Raw genomic sequence first — 13,111 nt, 5'->3', positions numbered from 1 at the left:
CATCAGGTTCGGGAGAACCAAATCCCCTGCCTGCCTTCCCCTCTGTATCAGCACCTTTCTCACTCTGGCCACCTTCCCTCGCCATATGAACGAGGTAATCCTTCCCTCAATCTCCCTGAAAAAAGCCTTTGGCAGGAAAATCGGGAGGCATTGAAAAATAAACAGAAATCGCAGCAACACATTCATTTTAACCACCTGTACCCGACCCGCCAGTGACAGAGGGAGACAATCCCACCTTGCCAGATTGGCTTTCACTCTCCCCACCAAACTAGTGATATTGTACCTGCGACCTGCACCCCCAGATACCTAAAGTGAGTCCCTGCCCTACGGAATGAATGGCAGGGGAGTTAAAACAGATTTTTTTGCATCAGTCTTTATAGTGCAAAATACTTTGACTATCCCATTAATACTAAAAAATACGAATGGAACAATTAAATACCATCACTGGAGAAGTTGTATTGGACAAACTAATGGGGATAAGATAAGTCCCCTGGATGGCTGCATCCTAGGATCCTAAAAGAAATGGCTGCAGAGATAGTGGATGCATTGATTGTAATTTTCCAAAAATGCTTGGATTCTGGAGAAGTACCAGAGGATTGGAAAACTGCCAATGTGACAACCCCTAATTCAGAATGGGAGGGAGACAAAAAACGAGACACTATAGGATGATTAGCCGAACATTTATTATTGAAAAAAATGTTGGAATCAATTATTAGGAAGTAATAGGAGCACATTCAGAAAATCATAATCTAAACAAGCAGAGTCAGCATGGCTTTGTGAAAGGGAAACCGTGTCTGACTAATTTATCAGAGTGTTTCGAGGAAGTCTCAAGCAGAGTGGATAGAGGGGGACCAGTAGATGTGTTAAACTTCCAGAAGGCCTTTGACAAGGTACCTCACAAAATGTTAAGTCATGAGATAAGAACCCATGTTGTTGGAGGTAGTATATGGACATGGATAGAGAATTGGCTAATGAGCAGGAAACAACGAGTGGGGATAAGGGGTTCTTTTTCAGGTTTGTGACCTGTAACCAGTGGGGTTCCACAGGGATCAGTGCTGGGATCGCAACTGTGTACAATTTGTATTAATGACTTGGAGGAAGGAAGCGAACGTACTGCGCCCAAATTTGCGGACAACACAAAAATAGATGGAAAGGCAAGTTGCGAGGGGGATACAAACAGTTTGCAAAGAGATATTGAGAGGTTAAGCAAGTGGACAAAATGTTGCCACATGGAGCATAATGTGGGAAAATATGAAGTTCATTTTGGAAGGGAGAACAAAAGAACAGTATTATTTAAATGGAGAAAAACTGCAGAAAGCTGCAACACAAAGGGACTTGGGGGAACTTGTGCACGAAACAGAGAAAGCTAGCAGACAGGTGCAGCAGGTAATCAGGAAGGCTAATGGAATGTTGGCCCTGATTCCAAGGGGGTTGGAGTATTAGAGTCGGGAAGTCTTGCTGCAGCTGTACACGGTGCTGGTGAGATCACATCTGGAGAACTGAGAGCAGTTTTGGTCCCCTTATTTAAGGAAAGATATTATTTTATTGGAGGCTGTTTAGAGAAGGTTCACTAGGATGATCCCCATTATGGAGGGATTGTCTTCGGGGCAAAGGTTAAACAGGTTGGGACTCTACTCATTGGAATTTAGAAGAATGAGAGGTGATCTCATTGAAACATACAGGATTCTGAAGGGGTTTGACAGGGTAAATGCTGAGAGGATGTTTCCCTCATGGGAGAGTTGACCAGAGGGCATAGTCTCAGAATAAAGAGATGTCAATTTAAGACTGAGATGAGGAGGAGTTTCTTCTGAGAGTCTTTGGAACTGAGAGAGTTGTGGGGACAAAGTCCTTGTGTATATTTAAGGCTGAGATAGATTCTTTTTTTGTTTTTGTTTTTTTAAATGTTAATTTAGAGTGCCCAATTCATTTTATTCCAATTAAAGGGCAATTTAACGTGGCCAATCCACCTACCCTGCACATCTTTGGGTTGTGGGGGCGAAACGCATGCAAACACTGGGAGAATGTGCAAACTCCACACGGACCGTGACCCAGAGCCGGGATCAAACCTGGGAACTCGGCACCACCATGCTGCCCAGCTGAGATAGATTCTTGATCAGTCAGGGAACCGAGGATTATGGGGAAAGAGAAGGAAAGTGAACGTGAGGAATGTTGGTTTCAGACATGATCCTATTGAAAGGTGGAGCAGGCTGGAAGGGCCGAATGGCCTTCTCCTATTCCTTATGGTCTTATTCCCACCTACCCCTGATAAACTTTCACGCCCTTGCTTTTCAAGAATCTATCCAGGTCTGCCTTAAAAATATTCAAAGACTCTGTTTCCACTACCCTTTGAGGAAGAAAGTTCCAAAGACTCCCAACCCCCTGAGAGAAGAAAGTTCTCCTCTGCCTTAAATGGGCAAGTTATTGCTTTTGTAGTGACCACAATTTCTAGATTCTCCCACAAGAAGAAACATCCTTTCCACAACCACCCTGTCGAGGCCTCTCAGGATCTTATACCGTTCAATCAAGTCACCTAAACTCCATTGGACACAAGCCGAGCCTGTCCAATCATTCCTCATAAGACCAGCCTCCAATTCCATGTATGAATCAGTAAACCTTCTCTGAAGTGCTTCCAACACATTTACATCATTCCTTAAATGAGAGCAATACTGTACACAGTGCTCCAGATGTGGTCTCACCAATGTCCTGTATAACTGAAGCATAACCTCCCTACTTTTGTATTCAATTCCCCTCACAATAAACAATAACATTCTATTAGCTTTCCTAATTACTTGCTGTACCTGAATACTCACCTTTTGTGATACATGCTCTTGGACACCCAGATCCCTCTGAATCTCAGAGCTCTGCAATCTCTCGCCATTTAGATAATAAGATTTTTTATTCTTCTGGCCAACATGGACAAAACATTTTCCCACGTTATTCTCCATTTGGCAGATTTTATTCCACTCGTTTAACATATACCTTTTTAACCTCCTTATGTCCTTGTCACAATTTACTTTCCTCCTTATCTTTGTATCATTGGAATATAGGAGCAGGAGTTGGCCATTCAGCCCATCGAGCCTGCTCCACCATTCAGTACGATCATGGCTGATCATCCACTTTGATGCCTTTTCCCCCACATCCTTTGTGTTATTGGTATTTAGAAATCTGTCAGTCTCTGTCTTAAACACACTCAAATGACTGAGCTCCCACAGCCCTCTGGGGTAGAGAATTCCAAAGATTCACAACTTGTAGATCAAACCATTGCCCCGTTCTACCCTCATATCCCTGTCAGTTTATTTCCCTCAAAAGTGCATCCAATTTCCCTTTGGAAACATTCCAACATCTCTGCTTCTACCCGCATCATAGGAAGTGGGTTCCAGGTATTTCCCACTTTCTTCAAATGCAAACGAGTCTCAGTGAGCACAGAAAGAGGCCATTCTGTCCATTGTTCCCATGCTAGCTCTTTGAATGAACTATCTTAATTACTCCTATCGCCCGGCAAGAATCTGTCCAGTTCCCTTGTGAAAGCTACAGTTGAATTTCCTTCCTGCACTTTTGTCAGGCAGTGAATCCCAACAACTCATTCTGTTTTAAATCTAATAATTTCACAATACGCTGTGTTTGGATTTTCACAGGGGATTTGAAATGGAGAGAAAGACATGGTTGTTGCACAAAATCAAGACTGTCTTTATGAGTGATCTTCATGAATGGGCAGAGTGTGAAATACCCAGGTTTGCGGTGCCAAGGAACCAGTCTGGCAGTGTCAAGGTGCACACGTTCCAGGGGCTGGGCCAGGGGGGCCACCCTGCCCTATCCCTGACCACCCAGGCCTGGGCCTCCATGGCCCGAGAACCCCTAGTGTACCGTGATGCCTGGCCCATGTCTGTGTGGGGTCAATACTAATCGGTGTCCATGTGACCGACTGGGGAGTCGCTTAAATCAAGGGAGGCCTTTAGATAGGGGGTCCTTCCCGTTAACAGGATGGAGATTGGCCTGAATTGTATCCGGATCTCAATGGGAATAGGCCGGTTAGATCGGAAACCGATTGGCGCTTGGTGCCCAATTTCGGACTCTCCTGCGATCTAACTGGCGCACTTGGATTCGCGCCTGCGCATCGTGGCCATGAGGTCATGCCCTGATTCTCATTTGCTGTAAAAATATAAAAGGTTAATTGATTGATAAATGTAAAGAATGTGCAATGAGGATAAATGTACTGGCAAGAGAGACCTTCAAGCTCTGATTAGCCTCAACATTTGAAATTGTATGAATAAGGGATTGTATAGAATGAGATAAAGGGATAGTATGAAACAGTTCTATTGTATTCCTGTCTAAAATAATGAGGTGGAGATGCTGGCGTTGGACTGGGGTGAGCACAGTAAGAAGTCTTACAACACCAGGTTAAAGTCAACAAGTTTGTTTCAAACACTAGCTTTCGGAGCACTGCTCCTTCCTCGGGTGAATGAAGAGATATGTTCCAGAAACATATATATAGACAAATTCAAAGTTGCAAGACAATGCTTTGAATGCGAGCATTTGTAGTTAATTAAGTGTTTACAGATCCAGAGATGGGGGTAACAGATAACATCAGGTAACATAAACCTTCAATTTAAAACTAATTTGTATAGCACCTTTCATAACCACAGGATGTCCGAAAGCGCTTTACAGCCAATGAAATATTTCTGAAGTGCAGTCACTGTTGTAATGTAGGAAACACAGCAGCCAATTTACACACAGCAAGATCCCACACACAGCAATGTGATAATGAGCAGATGATGTGTTTTAGTGATGTTGATTGAGGGATAAATATTGTCCAGGTCACTGGGGGGTAACTCCCCAGCTCTTCTTCAAAATAGTGGCTGTGGAACTTTTACACCCACCTGAGAGGGGCAGACAGGGCCTCAGTTTAACATCTTATTTGAAAGAAGGAGTTCTGACAGGGCAGCATTCCCTCAGTGCTGGGACCAGGAATGTTGGAACTGGGTTTTGTCCACAGGTCCCTAACTGGGTCTTAACCTTCTGATCCAGAGGTGATAGTGCTGCCCCCTGAGCCATGACTAGTTAGAAAGGAAAAGTTACGCTTTAAAACCCTCCACCCTTTGCCTCCGATGCCTAAATCTAATAATTAAAAACCCAGTGTAAATAACATATATTTCACTGACAAATGTTGAAATGTTGATTTCGAGCCACAGGTTTTAACTCCCCACTTGCTCCTCTGCACCTTTCTGTCTCTGTTGCTCATATCAATAACAGCCGGGCGACGGAGCTGAGGGCTGAAATTAACTGAGAATAAGTTGGGAAACTGCCATGTGTGTCGCACTAATTGAGTCAGGTAGGTGCTGGAGGACTGACTGGGAAATGGGCCTCCAACCAATTGTTACATTGGTCACTTCCGATCCCAGACCAGACCTCAACAGTGGCTGGGATACTGGACCAAAACCCCAATATTTCAGTTTATTTGTCAGACTGTGCGGAAAGAATGATCGCATGAAGAAATAGGGCTTGATTATTTTTAAAATAAAACTTCATTATGACTACAATTTAAACTTTTTAACTTCACACCCAAAAACAACAGCTCCTATGTTCCAATTATACAAAGATAGGAAGGAAAGTAAATTGTGAATGGGACATAAGGAGACTAAAGTGATATATGTAGGTTAAGAGAGTGGGAAAAAAATCTGCTAAATGGCGAATCATGTGGGAAAAGGTGAAATTGTCCATCTGGGTAGAAAGAATAAAAAAAGCTTATTATCTAAATGGGGAGAGATTGCAGAGCTCTGAGATTCAGAGGGATCTGGGTGTCCAAGAGCATGAATCACAAAAGGTGAGTATACAGGTACAGCAAGTAATTAGGAAGCTAATAGAATGTTATTGTTTATTGTGAGGGGAATTGAATACAAAAGAAGGGAGGTTATGCTTCAGTTATACAAGACATTGGTGAGACCACATCTGGAGCACTGTGTACAGTATTGCTCTCATTTAAGGAATGTGTTGGAAGCAGTTCAGAGAAGGTTTACTGGACTCACACCTGGAATTGGAGGCTGTTCTTATGAGGAATGATTGGACAGGCTGGACTTGAGTCCGATGGAGTTTAGGTGACTTGATTGAACCGTATAAGATCCCGAGGGGCCTTGACAGGGTGGATGTGGAAAGGATGTTTCTCTTGTGGGAGAATCTAGAAATTGGAGTCACTTTAAAAATAATAACTTGCCCATTTGAAAATGAAATGAAAATCGCTTGTTGTCACAAGTAGGCTTCAATGAAGTTACTGTGAAAAGCCCCTAGTCGCCACATTCCGGCGCCTGTTCGGGGAGGCTGTTACGGGAATTTATGACAGAGAACTTTTTTCTTTGCGGTTTGTGAGTCTTTGGAACTCTCTTCCTCAAAGGGCAGTGGAAGCAGAGTTTTTGAATATTTTGAAGGCAGAGCTGGATAGATTCTTGGTAAGCAAGGGGGTGAAAGGTTGTCGGGCGGTCGGCAGGAATGTGGAGTTGAGGTTTCAATCAGATCAGACGGGAACTTATTGAATGGTGGAGCAGGCTCGAGGGGCCGAGTGGCCTACTCCTGCTCCTAATTCGTATGTTATCACATCCTTTATAATAGATTGTAGCATTTTCCATCCAACCAATGTCAGGCTAATGGGTCTGTGGTTTCCCCGTTTTCTCTCTCCCTCCTTAAATAGTGGGGTTACATTTACCACCTTCCAATCTGCAGCAACCATTCCAGAATCTATAGAACTTTGAAAGATGATCACCAATGTATCCACTATCTCTCCAGCCGCCTCTTTCAACACTCTGGGATGTAGAGCATCAACTTTGCGGGATTTATTAACTTTCAGCCCACATTAATTTCTCCAATACTACTTTGTTACTAATACTAATCTCTTTCAGTCCCTCTTGCACACAATTCCTTGGTTCCCTTGAGTTTTTGAAAGATTTTCTGTATCTTCCTCCATGAAGACAGACACACATTGTTTAGTTTCTCTGCCATTTCCTTATTCCCCATTATAAACTCTCCTGTCTCTGCCTGGAATGGACCCACATTGGTCTTTGCTAATCTTTTCCTTTTCACATTCCTATCGGAGCTTTTCCAGTCGTTTTTTTATGTTTATCGCCAGTTTGCTCTCATATTCTATTTTTTCTTTATCAGTTTCTTGGTCCTCCTTTGCTGAATTCCAAACAAGTTCCCAATCATAGAATCATAGACGTTTACAGCATGGAAACAGGCCCTTCGGCCCAACCAGTCCATGCCGCCCAGTTTTTTACCATTAAAGCTAGTCCCAGTTGCCCGCACTTGGCCCATAACCCTCTATACCCATCTTACCCATGTAACCATCTAAATGCTTTTTGAAAGTCACAATTGTACCCGCTTCTACTACTACCTCTGGCAGCCCATTCCAGACACTCACGACCCTCTGAGTGAAGAAAATTGCCCCTCTGGGCCCTTCTGAATCTCTCCCCTCTCACCTTAAACCTATGCCCTCTAGTTTTAGACTCCCCTACCTTTGGGAAAAGATGTTGACTATCTACCTTATCTATGCCCCTCATTATTTTATAGACCTCTATAAGATCACCCCTAAGCCTCCTACGCTCCAGGGAAAAAAATTGGCAATCCTCAGGCTTACTACTATTTTGGCCACTTCAAGGGCCTCTTCCTTCTAATGGGATCTTTAACTTTGATTTCTGTTCCTTAAAGGAATCTATATTTGTTGTATTCTGTAAAATGGAAGTCACCAAAGTCCTAAAGGACCATAGGCTGCTCTCCCCTTTGAGAGAGAGAGAGAGAGAGCTTACTGCTGATGACTTAACTTGAGGGTCACCACACTTCAGGTGAGGGGCAATGTTGAGAAGGCAGGGCCTTCATGGATAACCTCTGTACAGGAATTGAGCCCATGCTGCTGGCGTCACTCCGCATCATGAACCGGCCAACTGAGCTAACCGACCACCTGGTAAATATGTAACATTTCCTTTAATATTCCCTGTTTCCCATCAGTTTCCCAATCCACTTCAAACAACTGTGGGCAGCACGGTAGCAGAAGTGGATAGCACTGTGGCTTCACAGCTCCAGGGTCCCAGGTTCGATTCCCCGCTGGGTCACTGTCTGTGCGGAGTCTGCACGTTCTCCCGGTGTGTGCGTGGGTTTCCTCTGGGTGCTCCAGTTTCCTTCTACAGTCCAAAGACGTGCAGGTTAGGTATTGGCCATGCTAAATAGCCCTTAGTGACCAAAAAAAAAGGTTAGGAGGGGTTATTGGGTTACGGGGAAAGGGTGGAAATGAGGGCTTAAGTGGGTCGGTGCAGACTCGATGGGCTGAATGGCCTCCTTCTGCACTATATGTTCTATATCTATATCTAACTTGCCCCTCATACCCTCATAGTTTTCTTCTGAGAGGATCACCCAAATAAATTAAACATAAAAAAATATATAACCACCACAGCCCATCTCCATGGCAAGGTGGCATGCTTTGGGGGTTCCAAACAGAAATGGGAACTAAATATCTTCAAACTTACAAACACTCTCACTGGGACTTCTGGTTGCAGCTATGCCTAGGTAGGTCGTACGGTCGGCAGCTCCCGCCGATAACGGACTTTTGGGCCCTTTTACGGAGCTCCAGCGGCACTTAGACGGCGATTCCCGGTGTGGAAAGGAAACAGTGAGGATCCCCCAGCGCTGTATGGAGTGGACCAGGAGTGGAGCGATCAAAAAAGCGGCTTTGAAGAGAGGAGAACGGGCATGAAAAAGCAAGATGGCGGCTGGCGGGGATCAGGCAGTGTGGGCCCAGTGGTCACGGGAGCAGCAGGAGTTTTTGAGAAGCTGTTTTGCGGAGTTAAAGGCGGAGATGTTGGCCCCTATGAAGGCGTTGATTGAGAGGTTGGTGGAGACCCAGAAGATGCAGGGGACGGCGATTAAAGGAGGTGCAGCAGAAAGCCTCTGATAACGAGGATGAGATTTTGGGCCTGGCGGTTAGAGTGGAGGCGCACGAGGCATATGTGACCACGATGCTGGGTACACTTAGGGGCGCGGGGGCTTTCCCGTGGCCCCTGGAGCTGGATGGGGCGCACAGAGTCCTGGCGAGGAGGCCTAGGGCGAACGAGCCGCCGAGCGCTATGGTGGTAAGATTCCACCGCTTCACCGATAAGGAGTGTGTCCTGCGCTGGGCAAAGAAGGAGCGGAGCAGCAAGTGGGAGAACACCGAGATCCGTATCTATCAGGACTGGGGTGCAGAGCTGGCCAAGAAGCGTGTGGGATTCAACCAGGCCAAGGATGTCCTCCACAGCAAAGGGGTGAAGTTCGGGCTGTTACAACTGGCGAGGCTGTGGGTTTCATATCAAGACTGGCACCACTATTTCGACACGCCGGATGAGGCGTGGACTTTCATTAAGAATGAGAAGCTGGACTCGAACTAATGGACTATAATATGTTGTGGGGGTTGCTGGTGAGGTGCTGGGGGGGGGGGGGGGGGGCGGTGTTATGTTGGGGCTTTCCCCGTGTTTTCGTTGCCCCCTTTGCCCTGGGCCCTCGAGGCTTTGGGTGGGGTCGCAGTTGGGAAGAGCTGTGTCACAGGTGGTGGGATCGGCCCAGACAGTACCCGAAGCTGGGGAGTTTGAGAGTATTGTGTTTTGGGTTTTTTTCTTTCTCTGTAGACACGGGATGTCGGGGGGGGGGCTCACTTTACCTCACTTCGTTGTGGGGGAGTGGTTGGAGACTCGTAAGGGGAGCCAACAGCGGGATTGGGGGTGGAGGCGGGAGCGGCCGAGGTCAGCACGAGTCAGCTGACTTACGGGAGTGCTATGGGGGGGGGGCGGTTGAGGGGCTAAGCGGATGCTTGACTGGCGGGGGGGGGGCTGGGATTCTGCTTTGCTGACTGAAGGAGAATCGATTTTAGCGGGGAGAATCGGGGCGGGGAGCCTCTGGCTGGGGGGCTGGAGGCGTGAGCACATGGCTGGCCTAAAAAAGATGGCTAGTCGGCAGGGAAGGGGGGGGGGTAATTAACCCCCCCCGACCATGCTGATCACATGGAAAGTGAGAGGCCTGAATGGGCCGGTCAAGAGGGCCCGGGTGTTTTCGCACTTAAGGGGGCTAAAGACAGACGTAACCATGTTACAGGAGATGCACCTGAAGGTCGCGGATCAAACCAGGCTGAGGAACGGATGGATGGGGCAAGTCTTTCACTCGGAGCTGGATGCGAAGACCAGGGGGTCACAATCTTGGTGAGCGAACGGGTGGCATTTGAGGCGGGGGGTATTGTGGCGGATAAAGGGGGTAGACATATTATGGTGAGTGGTAGGCTACAGGGGGCCCAGGTGTTGCTAGTGAACGTGTATGCCCCGAATTGGGACGATGCGGATTTTATGAAGCGAATGTTGAGTAAAATTCCGGACCTGGAGTCATGCAGTCTGGTAATGGGGGGGGGGGGACTTTAACACGGCACTGGACCGGTCGAGGTCCAGATCGGGTAAGAGGCCGGCAGCGGCCAAGGTCCTGAGGGGGTTCATGAACCAGATGGGGGGAGTGGACCTGTGGAGATTCGCTCGGCCAAGGGCGAAGGAGTTTTCTTTCTTCTCCCATGTTCACAAAGTGTACTCACGGATCAATTTTTTCATGGTGGGCAGGGCGCTAATCCCGAGAGTGGAGGGGGTGGAATACTCAGCCATTGCGGACTTGGACCATGCTCCGCACTGGGTGGAGTTGAGGCTGGGAGTGGAGAGAGGCCAACACCCTCTGTGGAGACTGGGCGTAGGACTATTGGCGGATGAGGAGGTCTGTGGGCGGATTTGGAGGAGCATCCAAAACTATGTGGTGACCAACGATACTGGGGAGGTTTCAGTGAGTGTGGTCTGGGAGGCGCTGAAGGCAGTTATCAGGGGGGAGCTAATTTCTATCAGGGCCCACACAGAGAAGAGGGATAGGATGGAGAGGGAGAGGTTGGTGGGGGAGATACTCAGGGTGGACAGGAGGTATGTGGAGTCCCCCGAGGAGGGGCTGCTAAAGGAGCGCCGGAGACAGCAGGCGGCGTTTGACTTGCTCACCACAGGGAAAGCAGAGGCTCAGTTGAGGAAGTTACAAGGAGCGGTGTACGAGCATGGGGAGAAGGCAAGTAGGATGCTGGCGCACCAACTACGGAAGAGAGAGGCGGCCAGGGAAATTGGGGGAGTTAGGGACGGGGGGGGGGGGGGGGTGGGGGGGGTGGACACGGTCCTGAGTTCGGAAAGGATCAATGAGGTCTTCAAGGATTTTTACGGTAAATTGGATGAGTCAGAACCCCGGAGGGGAGGGAAGGGATGAAGCAATTCTTGGACCAACTGAAGTTTCCGAAGGTGGAGGAGGAGCTAGTAGAAGGATTAGGGACCCTGATTGAGTTTTGAAGGAGTTGGTTAAAGGTTTGGCGGGTATGCAGTCGGTCAAGGCCCCCGGACCGAACGGATATCCCGTAGAATTCTATCGAAAATTCTCAGAGCTGTTGAGCCCGCTATTGTTGAGAACCTTCAACGAGGGTAAGGAAAGGGGAACCTTCCCCCGACGATGTCGCAGGCCTTGATTTCGCTCATCCTTAAATGAGATAAGGACCCGTTGTAGTGTGGCTTCTCCAGGCCGATATCGCTCCTTAATGTAGACGCCAAACCGTTGGCCAAGATCCTGGTCACTAGAATTGAGGCTTGTGTCCTGGGGGTGATTAATGAGGACCAAACGGGCTTTGTCAAGGGCAGGCAGCTGAACACAAATGTGCGGAGGCTCTTGAACGTGATCATGATGCCCTCGGAAGGATGGGATGCAGAAGTGGTGGCTGCAATGGATGCGGAAAAAGCCTTCGATCGGGTGGAGTGGGAGTATCTGTGGAAAGTGTGAGGAAGATTTGGATTTGGCGAGGAATTCATAGGGTGGGTCAAATTACTGTATCAGGCCCCTGTAGCAAGTGTGTCGACAAACTGACAGCGGTCGGAGTACTTTAGGCTGCATTGAGGAATGAGGCAGGGGTGCCCCTGTCCCCCCTGCTGTTTGCCCTGGCAATCGAGCCGTTAGCCATGGCGCTGAGTATGTCTAGAAATTGGAGGGCTGGTTCGGGGAGGGGAGGAGCATCGGGGATCACTGCACGCGGATGACCTGCTCCTATATATTTCAGATCCGGTGGAGGGGATGGGGGAGGTCGTGTAGATCCTAAAAGATTTTGGGGATTTCTCGGGGGAATGAGCTGAATGTCGGGAAAAGCGAGCTTTTTGTGATCCATGCGAGGGGCCAGGAAAAGAGACTGGGAGAGCTACCGCTTAAGATGGTGGAGAGGAGCTTTTGCTATTTGGGCATACGGGTGGCTAAGAGTTGGGATGTCCTGCACAAGCTCAACCTAACGCAGCTTGTGGATATGATGGAGGGGGACTTTAGGAGGTGGGATATGCTACCGCTTTCCCTGGCAGGCAGGGTGCAGTCCGTGAAGATGACGGTCCTCCCCAGGTTCTTGTTCGTCTGCCAGTGCCTTCCCATCCTCATCCCCAAGTCCTTCTTCAAGCGGGCGAACAGGAACTGATAACGGCACCGCTGCCGCTCTCGCTGGCACGGTACACCACGAACCCGGTGGTGATGGTGTCACTGAGAATCTGGGGGTCAGTGGAGAAGGCACGGGGGGAGGTAGGGGCCTCAGTCTGGACCCCGATACGAAACAACCACAGGTTCATCCCGGGTAGAATGGATGGAGGGTTTCTAAGCTGGCACAGAGAGGTTATCAAAAGGATGGGGGACTTGCTTGTAGATGGGACTTTCGCTAGCCTGAAGGCGCTGGAGGAGAAATTCAGGTTGCCCCCAGGGAATACCTTAGGTACCTGCAAGTTCGCCCTTTCTTGAAGAAGCAGGTGGGGGAATTTCCGCTGCTACCTTCCCGCAGGATACAGGACAGGGTGGTCTCGGGCATGTGGGTAGGAGACGGAAAGGTATCAGATATATATCAGGAGCTGCAGGAGGCGGAGGAGGCCTCGGTGGAGGAGCTGAAAGGCAAGTGGAGGAGGAGCTGGGTGAGGAGCTGGATGAGGGCCTGTGGGCGGATGCCCTGGGCAGGGTCAATTCCTCCTCATCTTGTGCCAGGCTTAGCTTGATTCTGTTTAAGGTGATACACCGGGCGCACATGACA

The 13,111-nt window shown here is 48.2% G+C and overlaps 1 long non-coding RNA gene across 3 annotated transcripts in view; it reads right to left on the bottom strand.

The window, feature by feature from the left end:
- Positions 1-13,111, bottom strand: part of LOC140422499 (uncharacterized) — a 58,109-nt gene that overhangs the window by 28,007 nt on the left and 16,991 nt on the right. The window lies entirely within an intron of this gene.

This window comes from Scyliorhinus torazame, chromosome 5 (assembly GCF_047496885.1).
Source record: "Scyliorhinus torazame isolate Kashiwa2021f chromosome 5, sScyTor2.1, whole genome shotgun sequence".
Classification (NCBI taxonomy): Eukaryota; Metazoa; Chordata; class Chondrichthyes; order Carcharhiniformes; family Scyliorhinidae; genus Scyliorhinus; species Scyliorhinus torazame.
Note: the sequence above shows the minus strand (reverse complement) of the source record. Positions and strands in the feature narration are given on the sequence as shown.